General features: G+C 55.0%; 1 protein-coding gene across 2 annotated transcripts in view; it reads left to right on the top strand.

Annotated features, from left to right (window-relative positions):
• CFAP77 (cilia and flagella associated protein 77) overlaps positions 1-21796 on the top strand; it is a 121772-nt gene that overhangs the window by 70584 nt on the left and 29392 nt on the right. The gene's annotated exons all lie outside the window — the stretch shown is intronic.

Raw genomic sequence — 21796 nt, 5'->3', positions numbered from 1 at the left:
GGAATTTACTGGCTTATATGATTGAAAAGCTCTGGGGTAGAGAGCTTCAGGCATAGCTGGATCTGGGTAATGGAGGGATGTTACCAGTTTAACATCCTGTGCTTCCCAGTCCTGGCTTCATTCTCTGACACACTCCCTCCTCATGTAGCAAAATGACCAGGAACAGTTCTATTCTCGGCGGGAAGGGCACAGGAACTTCAACAGAGACTTGAGATCAAGACTCCTTGGCCCAACTTCAGAGCTTTGCCTCTCCTGGAACTAACCACACCGAGAAGGGACGGCGAAGTACACTGATTGGCCAGTCTTGGGTCTCATGTCTGCCTCTGAACCAGCTGCAGAGTCCGGGAGTTTCCGTGACCCTGATGGGCCAGGCAGGATCCCCTGCCCCTTCTGGGAGGGGCTGGAGGGTTGGAATCAGTCTCTGCAAATCGACAGGGGCAGGTGGTGGAAGACATGCAGAAATCAAGGTTCTGACCCCAGAAGGAGGAGACTGGAACGCAGCAGCAGACGGTTGATACAGCAACGCATCCTCACCAAACGATGCCGCCGTACAAACCTCACAAAAACTACTGGCATGTATGCCTCACACCATACAAAGAAACAGAAGTGCTCGCAGCTGCCAAAATGGCCTGGGACCTCCAGCTGCCCCAAGCCCCACCTAGACGCCTGAAACCGAGGAGCCAGTATCTTGGTCCGTCTGTGTGGACCAGCCCCTTCCCCGCTCCCATGCCACTCTTCCCAGACATGTCACTTCTTCAGGCTCTACCCCATGCTTTATTTATTTATTTATTTGTGGTTCCTTCTTTATTTTTAATTTTTCTTCTCATCGTGTTTTATTGTGGTAAGATGTGCTACTTTTACATGTCCGGTTCGGTGGCATGAAGTACATTCCCATTGCTGTGAACCACCGTGACCATCGTCTCCAGAACTTTCTCTTCATCCCAGACTGACACTCTGCCCCCGGGGAGATAGTATCTCTCTGTTGCTCCCTCCCCTCAGCTCTCGGTGGCCGGCGCGCTGCTTTCCATCTCTGTGATTTTGAGACGGCAGGTGCATCCTCTAAATGGAATCATGCAGTATTTGATCTTCTGTGTCTGGCTGATTTCATTCACTGTAATGGCTCCGAGGTTCATCCAGGTCTGAAGCAGGTGCCCGAATTTCCTCCCTTTTGAAGGCAGAAAAATATCCCAACACCACATTTTGTTTATCCGTGTGCCCGTGTATCCGTGTATCCGTGTATCTGTGTGTCCGTGTACCCGTGTGTCCATGTACCCATGTATCCGTGTACCCATGTATCCATGTCCGTGTGTCCGTGTACCCGTGTGTCCATGTGCCCATGTATCCGTGTATCCGTGTACCTGTGTATCCGTGTGTCCATGTGTCCGTGTACCCGTGTGTCCATGTGCCCGTGTGTCCCTGTGCCCGTGTATCCGTGTACCCGTGTATCCGTGTGTCCGTGTGCCCGTGTATCCATGTACCCATGTGCCCGTGTATCCGTGTACCCGTGTACCCGTGTATCTGTGTACCCATGTACCTGCTGGTGGACACTGGGTTACTTCCACCTTCGGGCTCTTGTGAATCGTGCTGCTGGGAACATCGTGTGCAAACGTCCGTTCGAGTCCCTGTTTTCAGTTCTCCGAGGGCATCTGCTCATGAGTGGAATTGCTGGATCATAAGCGATTCTAGATTAAGTTTTTTAAGGAACTGCCAGCGTTTTCCACAGCGAGAGCCACAAGGCTTTTGTGCTTTTCCCTGACTTTTCTCTCAACCCAACGAAGCAAAACCTACTTGTCCCCAGAGTCCAGACCAGCATCTTCTCTACAGGAAGCTCTCCCAGCTCCCACGGACATCTCTCCCCTGAAAGGCATTTCTGTTCATCAGCCTTCCAAACCGGGACTGTGACCCTGAAGACACACTGGAAAGTCATTTCTGGACTGGATTAACTGATTGTCTGCTCACCATCCTCTGCCCACCTTTGAAGTGTCTGGGAGCAGCTCTGGCTAGGAGTGAGCCTGGGGTTCTAGTCCCAGCCTGGTCACCAGCTGTTTCTCCTCGAGGCTTCCGGTTCCTCATCTGTCAGTGGGCTGTCACAGCACTAACCGGACATCCCAGGGTTCCGGGATTATGTCTGGTCTCTCTGTCAATCTCCTTTGTCTTTAAAACCCTGTGCAGGGGGTCTGGGTGGTTGCTTGCCCAGCCAAGGCACGGAGACATGAACCAACCTTCCCGAAATGGGTTCTCAACCTGATGTGCTGATGTTTAAAAACATAGGGGCACCTGGTGGTACAGTCGGTTGAGTCTGACTCTCGGTTTCGGCTCAGGTGGTGACCCCAGGGCCCTGAGATCAAGTCCCCATTCGGGGAACCCTCTCCTAGTTCGTCTCCCCACCAATCCCTTTCTCTCTCTCCAGAAATAAATGAATGAATCTTTGAGGAAAAACTTTAGAAGACACAGAACATTAGCCATCACCTAGTTCAAAGCCCTTATTTTAAAAAGAAAGCAGGGGCGCCCGGCTGGCTCAGTCGGTAGAGCATGTGACTCTTGGTCTTGGGGTCACGAGTTCAAGCCCCGTGTTGCCCATAGAGCTTACTTTAAAAAAAGGTAAAAAAGTAAAATAAATAGGAACACCTGGGTGGCTCAGTCGTTGGGCATCTGATTCTCGGTTGCAGCACAGATGGTGCTCGAGATCGAGCCCCGCATCAGGCTCCCTGATCAGTGGAGAGTCTGCGTGCCCCTCTCCCTTTCTTCCTCACCCTCTCCCTCTCTCTCTCTGAGATAAATAAATAGAATCTTTAAAAAAATAATAAAACAAATAAAACCAGAAAGCAGAAGTTCAGAGAAGCGAAGAGACTTTCCCAAGCATGTTGTGGCCGGACAAGCGCCAGGTCTGGAGCCCCGCGGGCAGACTCCCCGTGCAGTGCTCGCTGCTCCTCTCCTTGCCTCCCCGGGACTGAGGGACGGTGCGGACGCCCACAGTTTCTGATCCTGGGGGGCTGTTATTCCTTGTACAGTGGAAAAGCTCAAGTCAGCTGGGCTCCGAAAGGACATCCATTATCATCTGGCTTTCAATATAAAATCTGAAATTGCTCTAGAGCCGAGTGGCGACAATTCCAGAGGAAAGACGTGATGAAGTACCGGCCAGATCTTCCGTGATGGTAAATGGGCTCTGCATATGCAAATTGAATGGATTTTAAAATGGTATTTAATGACAATTTTCGTAGCAGACGTTAACATTAATTGCACAAAAATGAAAATGCTGCATTAGGTTGCTGTTAGCAGCAAATATCGTGGCCATAAAGCTTTATCTTTATCAACAGCAGCCTTTCCTCATGTGACAGGGCAGCTCAGCAAATTGCAAGCAAAAGGGCTTTTACAGAGCAAAAATATCCCCCAAAGCAGGCCCAAATCAGCATCAATTCCGCTTTATTTCTTCGTAAGTGGAGGTTAAGTGGTTGCCGGAAAAGCTTTTACCAAGATGCCCGGCCTGCGTGCACAGCCCCTCCACCTCGCCACATACGTGCGAAAAGCAGTTAAAAGATGAGCGCCCCTCTCCATAATGGGGCTATTACTTTAAAGTTATGGGGCCGAGGCCCATTTCCTAATGATCACCTTTTACAAGCCTCGATTGTATTTATTTCTTTACTTTAAAAGCATGTTAAAAAACCAAATCTGATTACACACGACTACCCAAGGAGTTGTTCGGGCGATTTGGTCCAATAAATAAATAGACAAAGAAACAAATGACTGCCATTTACTCACAAGTACAGATATGTTAGCAAAAAGCATCAGGTCCCTCTCGGACTACATACACGGAAAACTCACTCGAAGCTGGGCACGCAGCCGAGCACGCCAAGGGCCACACAGGAGACAAGTCCGACCCCAGCTCTGCCTCCTGCCCCCGACGCCAAATCCTCTCGCCCTTTATGTATCTTACGATGGACAAAATCGCGGGTATGAGGGGCGGCACAGGCCTCCACCAGCCCGCCCTCTCAGCCCCCCGTACCATATGGGATCCAAACCCCAGTTTGGGCTTATTCAATCAGTCCCTTTCCAGTGAGCGGATTTGGTTTCCAGTCTACACCGATCTGTCGCAGATTGTCACTACATCGGAAAGGTACATTTCAGCGCACGAGCTGCCGTGGCTGAAAGAAAGTGGGGCCCTACGCAATGATCGGGAAGCAGAGCCCGTGCGGACTTGCGGTCGAGAACGGGGGCCACGGCCAAGTCGCCCCCTGGCCATGTTTCCCCCTGCGGCACTTAGAAAGTTTGAACGAGTTGCCACATTTGAAAAAGTCAGGGGGTTTCATATACAAACCTGGATTTCCCGCTTCTCCTACAAAGTCAGAAGCTGGGCGACCGAGGTCAGCACCCCTGCCTGGCCCCGGGGGCTGGCGCTGGGAGGCAGGGCCCCGCTCGGACAGAACCCATGCGTGCTCCTCCATCTATCCGTCCCCACTTGGCCTGGCTTCTCCCTTTTTTGCTATTTGTCTGGTCCTGGTGGACACCGAGGTTGCAGCCCCTCTCATCCCCGTGTAGACTGGCTGTGCCGATCCCTTGTGGAAGAGCTCCTTCCTTTCATCCTCTGATAGAGGGGGCGGCACCACGAACCGACGCGGCCCTGAGCTGAGTTTACGCGGCAGGCAGCCCTTTTGTGCACGGAATCGCTAACACTAATACCAGTCCTACGAGGCATGTATCCGGCCTCGACGTATGATCTACTTCTCAGGCCAGGAAAGGGGGTGCAGCTTCGGGCTACAAGGTGGCAGAGCAGGCTTTGTACCCCGTCTGGCTGGCCGGCTTTGAAGACCACCCCTCTCGGATCAGGCATCTGGAGAGAGCCCGTGCGCAATGGCTCTCCCGTCTCACCGTCAAATCTCAGACCTCGAGTCAGGGAAGGATTTTAAATTCTCATTACCCGTGTGCAGGGCCGTAACACAGATCTCCAAGCATGCTGTGACCCAAGGTCCACAGACAGATATGTCTGGAGGCCAGAAATGTAACTATTAAAGAAGCACTTAATTATTGATGCATTTTAATAAGTGTTTGCAAATGTTCACATGCCCTTGGCACATCTTAATTGTTACTGCTCCTAATTGGTCCAGGATTGTCGATGGTGGGGAGTCAGGGAAGCGGGGAGGGGCGGAGCAGCATGCGGCGGCCCAGCTGCTGCTCCTGGCAGGTTCTGGGCACCCAGGGCTCGGCCACTCTCCAGCCTGGGGAGCCTCATGCCACACGCAAGCAAGGACAGCTAGCAGGAGGATCTATCCCTCCATGGATGGCAAACAGCACCCCCCCCCCCCCCCGCCACGCATGTCTGTGTATGGCATGGGCCGGATGAACAGTAGGAGGCCCCTGCTCTGAACTCACAGTGCCAACTACGTTATTGTTATAATTGAACGCCTCCCAGGCACCCTCTCCTTAAATAACTCTGAACAGCTCAGTGAGTGCCAGGCTGGAACTCTCACATCCCATCGTATAGAAGAAGAGACCGAGGGTCAGAGAGGTGAAGTTATTTGCCTCTGCCTCTGCACTGGGACGGGGATTGGTCTGGTCTAAACACTAGGATGGTGTCTGTGACAGTGACCTGCCTGCCTAACGAACATAGGATGGAGGAGACACGGGTGGAGATGCCACCCACGCGTTCTCTGCTCTAGCGGGGGGCTGAGACAGAATCTGCGTCACTTATATGTATATGTAGAGAGAGAGTGGAAGACCACCCTGTCTGGATTTTTCTTAAAGCTTTAAACTTACTCTGAACACAATGAGCTACCCTTCCGATGGGCCCCTCCCCTTCCCTCCCCCTTCAGGGGCTCCCCACATCCAGACAAACAAACTCCTCGATGGGGCACCCAGAACCTTCACCGCACTGCCTGCTCTGTGCTCCTCAGCATCCCCGGTCCTGACCACAGGGTCTTTGCTGAAGAGGTCCTCAGTAAACACTCACCAAATGAACCCACAAATAAAGGGCCACTTTGGAGTCTGAATGTGAAGCCGGTAGCAACGTGCAACTCTGGCAGAAAACTTGGTTCCTCCACCAATTAGTCTGGCTTAGACCCACCAGCCCCCGTCCTGGTGCTGAACGCATTCAGACCATGGAGAAATGAGAAGCACAAGAAAGGCAGGAAATACTACCAGTCCTCCGTCTGTCTGCGCGGCTGCCCGCCCAGCGATCAGATGCATCAGCAGCCTGACAGTGACAAACCTGAAGGATGGAGAAATTTTACAGGCGGTTAAAAAAATGTTTGCTGCCTGACAGGTTTTTTGAATCTTTCTGCCAAGCTGATTTATTTTACAAATTTACAATGGGCCCATCAATCACGCTGGGTTATTTTGTTCCTCCCAGAGCTGACGGCCAAAATCCAAGCCGCCCACCCAAACTCCTATAAAATAATAATAAGACCCTTCCCAGACGACCGACCTGGGGATCGACGACAGTTTCTGAATGGGGAGACCCACTCCAGATTTATGGGTGGCCGGGAAGCCGGCTGAATGAACCCGGCCTGACCACCAGGGGGAGCGTGTGGCTCTCGCAAGGTCCCCCGCACCTGAGACGCACATCCGGGGGCCAAGAAACCTGGCCCACCTGCTCCCGCCGCTGACAGTTACTAGCTCTCTGCTTTCCTGGACACTCTGGTCTGGAGGCCAGGGACAATGCCAGTTTTGTTCACTGCGGCTTCGTCAGAGCCTGGCACACATAGGAGCTCACTAAGTATTTGTTGAGGAGAAATATGGTCCAGGACCTTTGAAGGCTTTGAGACAGAGTCTTTGAAACTAAACACACACAGTCCGTTTGAGGCCAGAGGAGGCGGTAAAGCCAGAGTCTGCTCTGTCCCCTGTCCTTGATGTTACCAATCAATATCAATAAGGCTGCCTTGAACAGTGAATGTGTCCCTTGGCCTCGTTACTAGAGGTAGCAAGTCCAGAAAAAGGGAGGTGACCTTCCCACTCTATTCTGATGCTCAGGTCACACTTGAAGCATCAACTTAAAAAATGTGAAGCATCATACGTTCAGGGAAGGCCCATAAACAGGAAGGGGTCCAGAGATAGCATACGGGGGTGCTGGCGTGAGGGACAGAAACCACCGTGTACCAGGAACATGACAATAAGTGAGGACAGTGGAGGGGCTTTGTTCTCAGAGCCTTGAGAGGACAAAACAAGGACCAGTGTGTGTGTTTGGAGAGCGGGCCTGTGGTTCATGTGGCAGAGCCCTCGAGAAACAGCAGACGGGTGCACCATCTTGTTAAACCCCTCCGACAGGGAGGGACTATCATCTCCATTTTATAGATGAGGAGACTGAGGCCCAGAGAGTCCCTTGCGAGGCCACATGGTCAGTTGGTGACAGAGCCAGGATTTGAGCTGCTGTCCATACCCACAGCCTGCAGGCTTCCAGGAGGCTGAGCCAGGGCCTGGATGAGGAAATCATCTTTCAACATCCTGAACCCCGTCCGCAAGGCTGCCTGTCTCCAGGCGCGTCCTCGGCCAAGGGAGGCCATTTGCGAACAGCAGGGACAGTGGTCAGTGCTGCTGCTGCTCGCGAGCTCTCCCCGGGGACTAGGCTTTCCACAGAGTGACTCAGCATGTCCTCACGGTGGCCTACCACCTCCACTGACCCGCAGGGAAACTGAGGCAGGGAGAGGTTATGTCCCTGTAGCAAGAGCTCACAGGTGATAGCGGAAGCCTGGGTGTTCGGGTCCAGATGGTTTACTCTAGACCCTCATGCTCGGGGAGGTGTTGGCTGACACCCCAGACCTATGCATCACTGCCAGGCCGGGTCCTGGGACACCCCAAACTGGGTCCGACAGGGGCCCGTCCTCATGGGGAGCCTGCTTCCGTGGACCTGACCCAGGGGCCTTTTGTTAAAAGAGGCCCAGGCAGGGAGAGTAGCTGGGGGGCGGTGTGAGGGGACCTACCCTCTCCCCGCTTCCTCTCTGGGACCCCCGCCCGGCTGCGTCTGCTCCTACCTCTCGCCCCTCCCCAAACTCTGCTCACTCCTTCCTGCAAGGCGGCTTTGTTGCCAGAGCCAGGAATGAGACATTTTTCATGCTTTGCCTTTTTTCCCTCTCTGCTCTCCTGCGGCCCAGACAGAGATTTATTCCCGGCCTGAGGCTCTCGGCATTCGGAGCAGGGAGGGCTCAGGGAGGCGCTGATGGGCCCATAATGGATAGGGCCGCGCTCCCCCGGGGCCTGGCCCTCCCGAACCCCATCCATCAGGAGCGGCTCCGTGCCAGGGTCAGCACTAACAAGGCTGCAGGCCGCTCCCCCTCGGGGCCTCCCCAGCTCCCGCTCTCCTGCTTTTGATTTTTCTAGAGCTGGGCCTCGCCTGCCCGCGTCGGTGGGCAAAGCGTGGGAGTGGGCCTGGCGCCTCGGCCTCCGTAGCCCCAGCCTCGACACAGCTGGAGGGTTCGCTGGGCTGTGCCTGGCTCTGCCCCTCAGTGACACGGTGGCCCCTCTGACATGGGGGCACGGAGGAGCCGGTCCCACGGGGAGAGCCAGTTTCGAGCCCAACACAGCACCCCAGCCTGCTGCTGCGCGAGACCCCCACGCAAAAGAATTCAGAGCCTACAGCGTGTCTCTGAACATGTGCTCAGGGGCCAAGGCCGTCCCTTTCCCTTTGGAGGCCAGATGGAGGGGGCCTTTTGTTCCAGAAAACCGGCTGCCCTGCAGGTTCCAGTAATAATAATACCAGCTTCCAGCTTGCTAGCTCCTCTGGGGCCGGGCACAGGGACAGACCCTCCGTGCCCAGCCTTTCCCCTGACCTTCAGAATGACGCTTGAGTAGCAACACTCTTTCTACAGATGGGGAAACTGAGGTTTCCACAGAGATGCTTGTCTGTGATCGCGTGGCCAGAGAGTGGGATTTGACCTTGGAGGTCCTATCTGTCGCTTCTGTCCTGTACCGTGTGCTCACTCAGGGCCCGCCTGTGCTGGGTGTCACGCCGGGTGTTCGGGATACCAGGAGGACACGGGGCGCAAAATGAAACAGGACACGTTGTTTCGGTGGGAGGGGAGGATGGCGGAAGGCGTAGGGAGACTCTGGGCCCCGCCTGGTTTTGCTCACTGCTGTATCCCCAACGCCTAGCACAGGCCCGGGACATAGTAGGTGCTCAGTGAGTGCTGGTTGCCTGACTGGAAGGGGAGAAGGGTTGGCTTGCTTGTGATCGCTCCCCAGCTGGGACACAGCCAGCACGTGAGAGGAACAACTTCCCTGGGCTTGGACCTGCTGGGCTCTGGGCTTTGATTATCAGCTTCCTGGGGCTTCTGGAACAGATCACCACCAACCCGGTGGCTTCACACAACAGAAGTGTATTCCCTCCTAACGTGGAGCCGGAAATCCAAATTCAGAGTGTCGCGGGGCCCGCTTCCCGCCGAAGGTTCTAGGCGAGAATCCCTCCTGCCCTCTGGTGGCCCGGGGCGTCCCTGGGCTCGGAGTCCTCCAGCCTCAGCTCAAGGCTCACACCGCCGCCTCTCCACGTGTTCCGGTCTCTCCCCTTTTGTCTCCAACAACGACACGGGTCCCTGGATTCAGGGCTCACCCCAATAATCCAGGGTGATCTGACCTCAAGCTCCCGAAGCTAGTTACGTCGGCCAGAGCTCCTCTCTGACTTCACGTCACACTCGTGGGCTCTGGGGTAGAAGGAGGCCGTATCTCTGGGTGGGGGGGGCACCCACCGGTCGCCTACTGTGGTCATCAGGGCATCTTCCCGCAAAGTCAGAAAGCGGCGCACTTGAGGCACCGTGGGGCTTGGGGGGAACTTCTTTGTCGGGAACGGAACTATTGCTTCGGCACGCGTGCTCCTGTCGTCTTGTCACGTGCTGCCCGTCCCGTGTTTGTGGAAAATAAGAAAGTTCGCAATCAGTCAAGAGTTTTAATCAGCCGAAAGATGACAGGTATCCATGCTTTCCGGAGGAGCAAAATTTGGCCACTCCTTTCTTCGTATTTATTAGGAAACTCTCCAAAAGTGCAGAGAAGGTCAGAAGCTTTCGTAACTAACTCCGTGGCCCCACACTTGGGTTTCACAAATTTTACCCCCAGGCTATATTTGCATCCGAGCCCTTATTAAGAGAAATAAAATAGACCAAATGCAGCTTGAAGCCCCTTCTCAGCCCCTCCTGGCCCCACGCCCTTTCCTCTGCCCCCGGGGGACCCTCCTGAGGTTGGAATACGCGTCCTGTCCTCTGGGTTCGCCCATCTTCGCTCCGGCGCTAGGCGGCCGTCAATAATGCGTATTTGTGTGTTCATGTGGCTTCGAAACACGTAAATCCCTTTGCGTGGCAACTGGCTTTTGTCGCTCCACACATTTGCAAAGGTCACCCTGCCCCGCCGGGCGGGTGTTTTCGTCTCCCATCGTGGGATGTCCAGGTGGCTCCTCATTTCCTGTGGGCGAGGTTCCTCAGGGTCAAGTCCATGGGGGGAGTTGCTGGGCTGAAGGGGCCTCCTCGGCTTCTGCCAGGAGCCGGTGCCCTCTCTGCAACCCCACGGGGCAGGGAGGCCCCATCTGCTACTCACCCTGTCCCCAGACGCCAGGACCCCTGAGCAGCAGACGTCTGCGTGTGCACGAGGCACTCTGTCCCCCGTCATGTGCGCTGGCTCCACTGGGCCTCTCCCCCAGGGGGGCTCAAGCCCCACCGGAGCCTGCAGTGGGGCAGGGGGGCGGAGCGCTGCAGGACACAGGGGGAGCTCCCGTTTCAGGCACAGACCCTCAAGGTTGAGACAGAAGCTTCCAGAAAGCCTGGGCCCGCCTCTGGGCGTCTGTGTGGGGAAACTGCTAATTGACTTCACCCTTGTGAAAAAATGTTAACAAATTGCAAATGACCTCTTAGACAAGTTTAGAAGTCAGGAGAGCTCGGCTAACTAAGTCTCCCTGCCCTGTCATTAGCTTTTATGTTGGATCCACAAACAATTAAAAAATAACCACAAGCCCAGAGGTCCTCTTCTCTAATTAGCTCTAAGAGTCCTGCCAGGGAGAGCAGCCCCTCAATTACCGCCCCTTCCTCCAGGCTAGTTAGAAAAGACAGGCCCTCGGGCTGAGGGGGACAAGCAGGAACAAGGCAGGGGGGTGAGGAGGGGTGTGGGAGCTGCGGCAGGTCCCCTGGGGCCGGGCCGGCCACCCGCCCCCACAGAGGCGCTGCTGGCGATCCGCTTGGAGGGTCCTCTGCACGGGAGAGGCTCAGAGCTGGACCCCCAAAGGATGCCGGCAATCCCGTGGGCCAGGCACCCCTGGGGGTGGGGGGCTGCAGCCTCGGTGACATGCCGGGGCCTGGGCAAGTCGGAAAGTCCGATGGTGGGGCCCAGGCCGCTGTACGTGGGATAATTCTTTTGTGTCCTCAAGACTGAGGATCCCTGGTCTCCCACGGGATTGAAACGCTGTTCGGAGGCAGGCCCAGGCCTGTGTCTTCCCGCTCCAGGCACCTGGCGATGGCGGGATTTCCGCAAGCCCTCGAGCACGCTTGCTGTCGTGAGCCCTCTCCTCCGCACACAAAAAGCATTATAATAATCTAAAATATTTAATGGCTGTGCTGATTTTAAAAGAAATCAAACCATTTCCATGGGTCCCTAACAGTGTCCTAGAGCCTAGGCGTCAGGCCCCCTGGGCCAGTGGGCAGGTTGGTCCTGCTTTTCCCTTCGGGCCTGTCCAAACCCTCCCTCCGCTGAGCGAGTTTCCTCTCTTCTCCCGCCTCTTCCCAAGGGAGCCGAGACGGAGGCGGAGAGAGGATGGAAAACTGAGCAGACCCCAGACTCCGCACGGCACTCTCTGGCTCCCACGCGGAGGGGCTCTGAGCTCCCGCTCTTTGTGGGCCTCCATTTCTTTGTCTGTAGGTGGGGGCAAGACTACGTCCTCCTCGGTCCGAAGAAATGGTGTGAGTTCATCAGTAAAGAGTCCTTGGAGTTCTTGAGAAGAGAGGTACCCAGGACTGTCGCCACATAGCCTTGTGATGCAAGGCACAGAGCCTCTTGGAGAGGGGGCAGAGTTTCCCAGGCCTGTAGAGGCCCGGCGGGGAGGAGAGGGAAGCCGACGCTGTGTGAGGCAGTAGGGAGTGGTGGGGTCTGTGTCTCGGTGGAGCACATGCCTGGTCCAAGGGCAGCAGCTCCAGCCGGTTATGGACCCATGGGAATGGGGGCCCAGCGCTGTCCTAACCGACAATCTAATGCCTCACTAAGGAAAGCCAGACATTTGGGTTTTTACGTGAATTCTGATTTTTAAAATGTATACATTGGTAGCGGAGAGTTTTTGAACACTGGAGACTGCTATTTGCAACCACGCTGGGGCAGGACCCTCAAATCCAGGTCCCGAGCAGCGGACTTCCTCTACTTGAGCTGTACAGATCGTCTGGCATCATTCACGCTAGTTCCTCATCAACCGGTGTCTTCGTCAGTGAAACGGGGGCTGATGGCGGTCCCAGGTCCTCTCCCTCGTGGGGCTCTTGTGAGGGTGACCTGGAACCATCCTGGGCATGTGGGTGCAGCGTGGGAGGGAGGGGGCGTGGTGGCCAAGGGTCCCGGAGGGGCCTGGGGTGAGGCAGTGTTGTGCATCCTGACCGTGCCGCGGGCGCGTGAAGCCCTGCGTGTGATGACGTTGCGGAGAAATAGACACACGCGACCACGAGGAAGTCTGAGATGCGTGCACTGAACCCCTCTGTTTCCTTTCTTACAATTGCTTGTGAAATCTACAATGATCTCGATAAAAATGTTAATTAAAAAAAACAAAGCACAGGGCGCCTGGGTGGCTCAGTGGTTAAGCCACTGCCTTCAGCTCAGGTCATGATCTCAGGGTCCTGGGATCGAGTCCCACATCAGGCTCTCTGCTCAGCAGGGAGCCTGCTTCCTCCTCTCTCTCTGCCTGCCTCTCTGCCTACTTGTGATTTCTCTCTGTCAAATAAATAAATAAAATCTTTAAAAAAAAAAAAAACAAAAAACAAAGCACAAAATAAAAAACGGATTTAGCTGTGGCTTTGGCAGGGTGGAGGCAAAGTCAGCCAGGAGCACCTCCCGGGAGAAACAGCGGTGCAGCTGCAGGCAGGAGCTGAGGGCTCCGCGGACGGTCCCTGATGTCCCTGGGCTGTCAGACACAGGGGCCCGTTCAGGAAGCCTCGGGCGTGGAGGCGAAGGGAAGCACACTACTCCGGGCCGTCTGAGCACGCAGGCCCCACGGGGCAGAGAGGGACAGCTCTGGGGGGTGCACCAGGAGCTGGGGCTCCGTACACAGTGCCACTGTGGGCTGTCCCTCGTGGGCTCGGTTTTGATTTCCAGCCTGTGACAGAAGCCCGGCCTCCAGCCCCCTCCCTCCCCCCAAACCAGACCGTCCCTGGTCCTTGGCCGCAGCCCATCCCGGAGGCCACGGTCTACTCCTCCAGCCCTCCGGGGCCGTGCGGGGGCCGGTGCCAGCGCCTTGCCCGCCCCCTGGGAGCGGCGGACCACTGGCATAGTAGAGATGGATTTTAATTTTATTTTAACAAAATCGCTGTCCCCACTGAAGAAGCATCAAGCGCCAAATAAGGCCCAGTTTTGAGCGGAATCACGTTGAACAGACCTCCGTGCTGTCATTGATTTTCCAGGAAGAAAAAAATTGCCTCTGGCTACTAAACCGAATTAGTAGTCACTGATGACCAATTATTTTAGCCCGCTGCGCACGGAGAGCCGTACTAAAATCCGGTTTGTCAGACCCAAGGCTCCCTTCTCAAACACCTTTCAACAAATGTGTACCTGAAGTCCCTCAGAAGGTTCCTGCAGTTTCCTCTCCTCCGCCAACTTCTCCAGCTCCACAAAGTTTTAATGAGCAGCGAAGATGAAGATGGGTTGCCATGAAAGGGGCCCCCCTAATCCACAGAGCGCTCTTTGGCAGAGAGGAGCCGAGCCGGCAAATCAGAGCTGTCAGCCCTCATCCCCCGCACGCACAAAGTGTCAGCCTAATGTTTGCAAATGATAATTTCCATTTCCCACCTCGTCCCTGGTGCCTTCATCCGAGATCAACCCCTGGTCTGGGGTATCAATCGCGAAGCGGCGAAGATGGGTCGGATTGAACTAATTTGAAGTTTCTTGCCGGCCTACCCCAAGTAGAGCTGATTTCATTTCATTTTATTCCCCATTTTCCGTTTTATTAGACTTAGTTTTGACATGGTTTTGTTGTGAGCGAAAGCTTCAGGGTGGTGAGGAACTTCTCCGAGAGGTTCCTGCCGGGTTATGGGCAGACAGTTGGTCACCGACGGGCACTGCTCAGACACGGTGGGACGGGCGCGCAGAAATCCTCGCAACTGCGGGCCAGGGCCCGAGGCCCCCGGGATGAGACCGCCCAGGTTCAGGACCCACTGGCCTTCTCTCTGTAGAGGAAGAGTCCTTCCCTGGACGGAAAACACAGCTTTACCACCCAGGCACAGAGCAGGACCAGCGGCGAGGCCACCAGGACAGGCCACTGGGCAGCGACCACTGGACGGCTCAGACCCTCTTTGGGGTTGCTGGACACGCAGCCCAACCGTGAAGCGCCTAGCTCTTCCGAGTCAGGGGAACCTGGGTGGGGATCCTGAGTGGGGTCCCCCTCTTCTGGCCCTACCTGCTCCATGTCCGTGAGCAAACCCTGGGCAAGCTGCTTGATTTATCTGAGCCTCAGTTTCCCTCCGTGAAAGCAGGAATGTTCTCCCTCACTGTCGGAGTCGTGAGGAATCGGTGGGACTGCAGCTGGAGTGCTCATGGCAGGCTGGATATAGTAAGTGCTCATTAAAACGGGAGGTATTTCCCACCTGCTGTTGGGCTCCCATGCTCATCAGGCCAGTGCAGGGCAGGGAGGCACGGGGCCAGCCTGATCGGATCCCCCATCTTTGCTCATGCCCACCGCTCTGTAAGGAGTCCCTCGCTTCACTCCCCCACCCCAACCTCCACCCTCTGCTCACCCGCAAAGAGCCATCAAAAGGCGCAGAGAGAACATTGCTCCACCCAAGTCCTGCTGTAGGAGACTCCCTGCCTGGGGGGCAGAGGGCTGCAGGCAGATCCGTCCACAAGCTCCCCACACAAACGCCACGCTCCCTGGCTGTGTGGTCTTGGGCAAGACCGTGACCTTCTCTGGACCTCGGATTTCCCGTCTTAATGAGAATATTAATGTTGTGAGACAGAGACCTGCATCAGGCTCCGCGCTCAGCGTGGGGTCTGCTGTCGCTCTTCCTCTGTTCATCTTCCCCCTGCTATCGCTCTCTCTCTCAAATAGATACATAAATAATTAAATTTAAAAAAAAAAAAAAAAACCGTCTCCAGGACCATGGCCCTCAGGATTGAGGAAGCAGGCAGGATGTGTGCACTGTGACGATCATGGTTATTGTTGCTATACAGACTGTAGACAGCTCGTTCCCGTTAGCAGGAGCCTGTTCACGTTCCTGGCGGGTCGGACGGGTGAGCGGACGGATGAGATCGTGGACACAGGGCTGATCTCATTCAGAGGAAGGGTAGCCCTTCCTCCCCTGGAATGGCCTGGGTCCTCAAATCCTATGCCGCCACCCCCCTCCTGGTCTAATTCACTCCACCACCAAAGCAACTGTTGGGAAGCGTGGCCATCGCCGTGCATCAGCCTCTCTCCTCTTGCTCTGAAACCATCTGTAGCTCCCTAGCACCCTCACCAACCCCTTTCTCTCTTACAACTCCTGCCTTGGCCATTTTCTCCACAATCTGTCTCCTTGTTTTTTTCTCTTAAAACAACTTTATTGGGATATAATTTTTAGACACGGAAATGGTTCATGTATAACTGGATGAGTTTTGACAAATTTATCCAACTTGGAGCTGGGGGTGCCTGGTGGGTTCAGCCGGTGGAGCATCTAACTCCTGATCTCAGGGTTGTGAATTCGAGCCCCACATTGGGCGTAAAGATAACTTTAAAAAACTTTAGATACCGGAGTAGTCAATGAAAATACAGCACATTTCCATGACAGCCCAAAGTCCCCAGAAGCCCTCTACGGACAGTCCTCTCCCTGCCTCCAAGAGGACCCCCGCCAGGACCAAGCTCCGCAGCTCCGGAGTGGACCTGGTCCCACGCCTCCTGCCTTGCTGACACCCCTTCCCCAGATGCTTGTGCCTGGCCAGCCCTCTGCCCCTCTCTGCTCTTTGAAGAGCTTCCGAACAGCCCCCACACCTACATCCCAGTCCCTGTGCGATATCTGGGGACCTCTCCGATATCACATGGAAGCACACACTTTTACAAGCCCTAATCACTTTCAAATAGTTTTAAAGATTCATAGGGAATGAGCCTGAGAATCCCAGATTCCCCTGGCTGGGTGGGCTCTCAGAGACCCCCACCCTCCAGCCAGAGGCCTCCTAGACTAAACATCCTCAGGGAGGGGCTGCTGCCATGGGCCACCTGTCCTGGCCGGGCCCTCTGCTCTGGGCGGACTGCCATCGCTGCCCCTTTTGGGATCCAGGAGCCACTCCGACATGCTGGCTCTAATTACCGAGCTCCCCCGTGCCAGGGGAGAGAGGGACCTAAATGCCCAAGGGCTTGCCTTCGGTACCTGCACCCTTTCTGCAGACAGAAGGGCTACCCTGTCCCCGTCTCTAGGTTCCCCAAGGAATAGTGAATTTCTTCCAAAGACCGCCTCTTAGGCGTTGCCGTGGAGGAGGAAAGCTGTCCTCGGAAAAGAGTTGGTTCTTAGAGGGAAAGGAAGTGGGATCCCAGAGCCACAAAGACGATCTATCAGGTGCAGGCTGGCTGTCCAGGCAGGAGGTGCACAGAGAACCGTCCGGCCTTGACCCCTGTTCCATGGAGCTTAGAGCTGCTGGGACAGGTGGGCACCGAACGGGTCGCTGTAAAAAATGTCCAAAAGACCTTTCCGGGTGCAAAGTGCAGGAACAGCAACATCTCCTGCAGGAGGGACGGGTCCGGGAGGTCTCAGGAGGGACGGGACGGTGCAGCGAGATGGGGTGGGGATGAAACGGGGGATCCTAGGGTGTGCTGGTCTGGGAGGAGGCGGGATGCGCTCCTGGAGATAGCACAGAGCCCTTGGAAATTGTGCCCCACGCCCCAAGGGCAAGAGAAGATACCAGCGGGTGTTGAGAGAGATAGGATCAGATGTGCATTGTTTAGAAAGCCCCTGCACCTGCGTGGACCAAGGCTGGGCACTGCTCTGGGGCCTGGGGAGAGAGCGCCTTGGGGATTGGGGGGGGTCCTGTCTGAGAGTAGCCAGGCCCCTGGGGTCTGGCCTCTGTCTGCAGGAGGCTCTCTGGCAGACTCCAGTCTCCTGTAAATCGATGGGCATTCTCGTGGCTGTAGCCCGAGGGCAGGAAGGAGTCCAGGCTTTGCTGGTGGAATGTGCTGTGTGACCCTGGACCAGCCATTTGACCTCTCTGGACTTTGGCTTCCCCACTCCCACGTTTCCCAGCTCATTTAGTGAGGATAAATAATTAAGACCTTCTGTGTGCCCCCCTCCAGCTTCTCAAAGGTAAGCTGCAGATAGGGTAGCCGTAATTGTGACCTCCGCCTGTGGCAAAAATCTTTCATTTGGGGGCAGGAGAAAAATGCCTATTTTTTAAATTATTATTATTAAAGAATCACATTTACTTCAAAAGAAAAACAGCTGAATGTATTTAAGGTAGCAGCAAGAAGCAACTGCAGAAGAAAACAAGGAAGTGTCTCCTAAGGGTGCATCCTCGAAGGTCCTAGAACCTGGAGAAATGCTAATAAAACTCCCGACAGCAACCCCCCAGGGCTGGGCTCTTGCCGGGTGCCTCCCCAGCCGCGAAGGCCTGGCCACCCTGGGCTGCTCGTGGGGGGCTGCTGTGAGTTCTGGTCTGATGTTCTCGGGGCGGGGACTGGGGGCCTTGGATCCGTCACCCGCATTACGGTCCCAGCCGCTCACACAACCTGTCAGACTTGGAACTCCCTCCCTCCCTTCGTCCGTCCGTCCGTCCTTGTTTTTTGTTTTATTCATTGCATAACCAGGAAGCAGACCTGTGCCTGCCTCAGCCCCGGAGCCGTCATCGGCCGACCTCCTTCCAGACTTTTCTCCAGTCACCCACATCTGCGTGGATGCAGCTCTGTCGCCCCGGACTTGTGTTTTCACACTTGACGGAGGTCTCTGAGACCTTTCTGGGTCATTACACATACGGCCGCTCCATGCTTTTTGGCAGCTCTAGACTTGAAAAATTTAATTACCAGACAAGGCTCCGTTCCTCTCTCCCCACATCCCGGGGCCCCATAGTCTCTGTCTACCACGCTGCACGGCAGGAATTTTTATGATAATTTCCCATAAAGGAGGAAGGAAGCTCTTCCAGCCTTTCCTCTAACATGCTTGATTGAATTTTAAAATAATACTGTACTGCGAAATAATTCCTAGACTCACAGGAAGGGGTAGAGACGGACGGAGACATCCCGTACCCTTCACGCAGCTCCTCCCGTGATAAAATCTCGCACAACCATGTGCAACGTCAAAACTAAACACGCGGCGTTGGTACAACACAGGGACCATCGCTTTTATAGCGCTCGGGGGTGTGTGTGTGCGCACGCATGCCATCCGAGTAGCACAGTCAAGGCACAGAACTGTTCCATCACCTCAAAGATCTCCCTCATGCTACCCCTCAGGGACTGCCCTCCCCCGCCAACCCCTCACCCCTGGAAAGTTCCAGCGTGTGATGTGCGTGACATCACCATGTAGGTGACCTTCTGAGATTGTCCGTTTCCACTTGGCACCATGGCCTTGAGATCTACCCAAGCAGCTTGTTGTAAAACCTGATGCTTTCCTCTGTTGAGTGCTGTTCCACAGTGTGGACGGACCCTGGCTTCTTTCGCCATTCGTCCGCTGGAGGATACCTTGGCTGTGCCCAGTTTGGGGATATGACAAAAAAGCTGCTAGAAACATCCGTGTACAGGTTTTCTTGTACATAAGCTCTTCTCTGAAATAAATGCGGAGGGGTACAGGTGCTGGGCTGTACGTGTATATCCAGGGTGGGTTGTTGTTTTTTTTTTTTAAGATTTCATCTTTAAGTCATCTCTACACCCAACGTGGGGCTCGAACTCACGATCCCAAGATCGAGTCACAGGCTCCACCCACTGAGCCAGCCCAGCGCTGCTGTATGTTTAGATTCTTAAGACGCTGCCAAGCTGTTTTCCAGAGTGGCTGTGCGACTTCTCATTCCGTCCAGCAACGCTGCAAGGCTTGGCTTCTCTGCATCCTGGCCCGCATTTGCTCCTGCTCGTTTCTACACAATACGTGTGTTGTGGACTGTCATCGGGTCTGGATTTGTGCGTCTCTGACGGCAGGGCTGTGGACGATGTTCTCCTGGCCTTACCGGTACGACCTCCGATGAAACTTTGTATCTTTCTAACCGGTTTGCTTCCACATGGAGTCTGAGAGCTCTCCATGCGTTCCAGAGAGAAGCGCTTGGCCAGACGTGTGGTTTGCAGGGACCTCCTCCTGGTCTAGGGAGCTGGTCTTCCCGTCTTCTTCAGAGGACTTTCCACAGAGCAAAAGGCCTTCATCTCGAGGAAGTCTGATTCATCACTTTGTGGTTTCTCTTACGGATCTTGCTTTTGGTGCCAAATCCAGGAAGTCAGCACCAAGCCTGGCCTGAGCTCCTGAAAACCTGTACACGGATGTTTCTAGCAGCTTTATTTGTCATATCCCCAAACTGGGCACAGCCAAGATATCCTCCAGCGGCCTGAGCTCCTGAGCTTCTCCTGCGTTTTTTTTTTTTTTTCGGAAAATTTAATCGGTTTATCTTCATATGGAAATCCATGATCCATTTTGAGGTCATTCTTGTGGAGGGTATGAGCCCTCGGTCGAGAGCTGTTTTGTGGGTTTTTGCCTACAACGTCCAGTCATTTCTGTGCCATCGGTTGAAAAGACTGTCCTTCGTCCATCGAGCAGCACTGTCCATCAACTTACGGTCTTTATTATACCTTCTACGTAGCCTAGTGTCCTACATCCTGAATTATGAAAAAGTGCATCTCCCAGAATTTTGCCTGATCTTTCTTTCTCTGACTCCCCTTCCCTCTTCTTCAACGACATGAACTGTTCCTGCCCCGGGGGTGTTGGCGTGCAGTGGCCCAGGCTGGTGGCAAACCAGTGACCTGGAATCCCTGTTGTGAGCGGCCACCTGGCGGGGGCGGCCGAGGACAGGCGATCAGGCAGGCCTTCTGGGGAGGCGACCCCACGGCTGAGACCAGCAGAAGGCGAGGGTGAGCCAGGTGGCGGTGGAGGCAAGAGCCCTGAAGGTCCCTGGCCCGGAGTCTAGGCTTAGGGTTAAACAGGGAAGGGTGATGTGATCTGATTTGTGTCCTGACAAGCCTCCCTGTCTTTCTACCCAAGTGGACGAGCCAGAGCAGAAATGGGCAGCACCTGCCGGATCTCCCTCAGCCAGACACGCTGGGGCTGCCGTGACCGCCAAGGTTTCTCAGCTGTTCTCCCGTCCAAGACCCTTCCCCATCCCACCCCTCAAAACGTCTCCAGGTAATAACCACTGGCCAGAGCAGGACCCAAAGCCGGCCAGCCCAGGCTGTGGGAGGGCCTCGAAGGGAGGCTCCTGGTGATGTATGCAGTGGGGGCTGCTGGCAAGACAGCTCTTCTGTTGTGAACGGCCTCTGGGGGTGGATACTGTGAGGTTACGTATCTCATGTCATTAGAAAGCGTGGCCATAAATTAGGCTGCTCAGAAGCATGGGGCGTGTGATAATTAAGCAATAAAAGTCACCGCAGGGGTAAAGGAACCGGAAAACAAAGAGCCACTGTTTGTAGCTGCTCGGCAGGCTGCTCTGTAAAGAGACCTGTGAGCTCGAGAGGCTTTTCAGAGACGTGGAGCCGCTGCTCAAGCAGAGCCCTCGCTCAGCCCGGTCCCCGCCCAGGGAGGTCTGCACAGTAGTCAGACTACACCGGAACGCACGGGGCGCAGGTGGATGTTCAGGGTCCCATCTGACTCTGTGTCCATCTCTGCGGCCACGAAATCCAAAACCTGGAGGGGCCCCGCAGGGAGCGGAGCTGGCCGGGGCAAGAGGCAGCAGGGAAGGGAGAGGCGTGGGGCGCCCTGACAGTGACCCTCGGCGCCGGCTGGTAGCTGCTGCCCACAGACTGCCCGGTCAGCACCTGCAGGTTTTCAAGACAGTCTGGGAAGCTGGGGTTTTAATGTAAAATTTCCCGACTTTTAACTGTTAATAACTATGATGGCAGTGTCAAGGTATTTAAGGTTGCTGTCTTGAACGCAAAGCCAGAGGGGCGCCTGGTGGCTCAGTCAGTTAAGCATCGGACTCTTGGTTTCAGTTCGGGTCTTGATCTCAGGGTTACGAGATGGAAGCCAGTGTTGGGCTCTGCACTGGATGTGGAGCCCACTTAAAATTCTCTCTCTCCCTCTCCCTCTGCCCCTTCCCCTCATAAAAAACAAACAAACAAACAAGCAAAAAAACAGAAACAAAAACAAAAAACGCAAAGCTAGAGAGGCTGGAAGTTTGCCTCAAGATCCTGGTGGCGGGGAGGGGGTGCCGCGTCTTCTTAACACTGCCATTTCTGCCTTCCCTGGTCTGTAAGATAAGGTCAGCGGGGAAGACCAGAGCGTTTCCTGGGACACCTGCATTTCCAGAAGTGCAATGAGAGAAGCTGCGGTCCCTCCTCCAGACACCTGCTCAGAGGTTGACGCCCACAACTCTTGGGACTTCCGGAGCTAAGACCCCTGGGGCTAAGGCTTAAGCCTCAAAGCGTGGGTCCCGGGCCACAACACCTGTGGCCACTCCAGACCCACCAAACGAGAACGTGCCTGTAACGAGATCCCCCGGGGACGGGGACCCACGCACACGTGCCAGGTTGCAGAACACTGTTCTGTGTTTTCTTGGGCTGTGGAAG

The sequence above is a fragment of the Mustela nigripes genome, chromosome 9 (assembly GCF_022355385.1).
Source record: "Mustela nigripes isolate SB6536 chromosome 9, MUSNIG.SB6536, whole genome shotgun sequence".
In the NCBI taxonomy this organism is placed as follows: Eukaryota; Metazoa; Chordata; class Mammalia; order Carnivora; family Mustelidae; genus Mustela; species Mustela nigripes.
The sequence above is the reverse complement of the archived record's forward strand: the minus strand, read 5'-3'. Positions and strand labels throughout refer to the sequence as shown.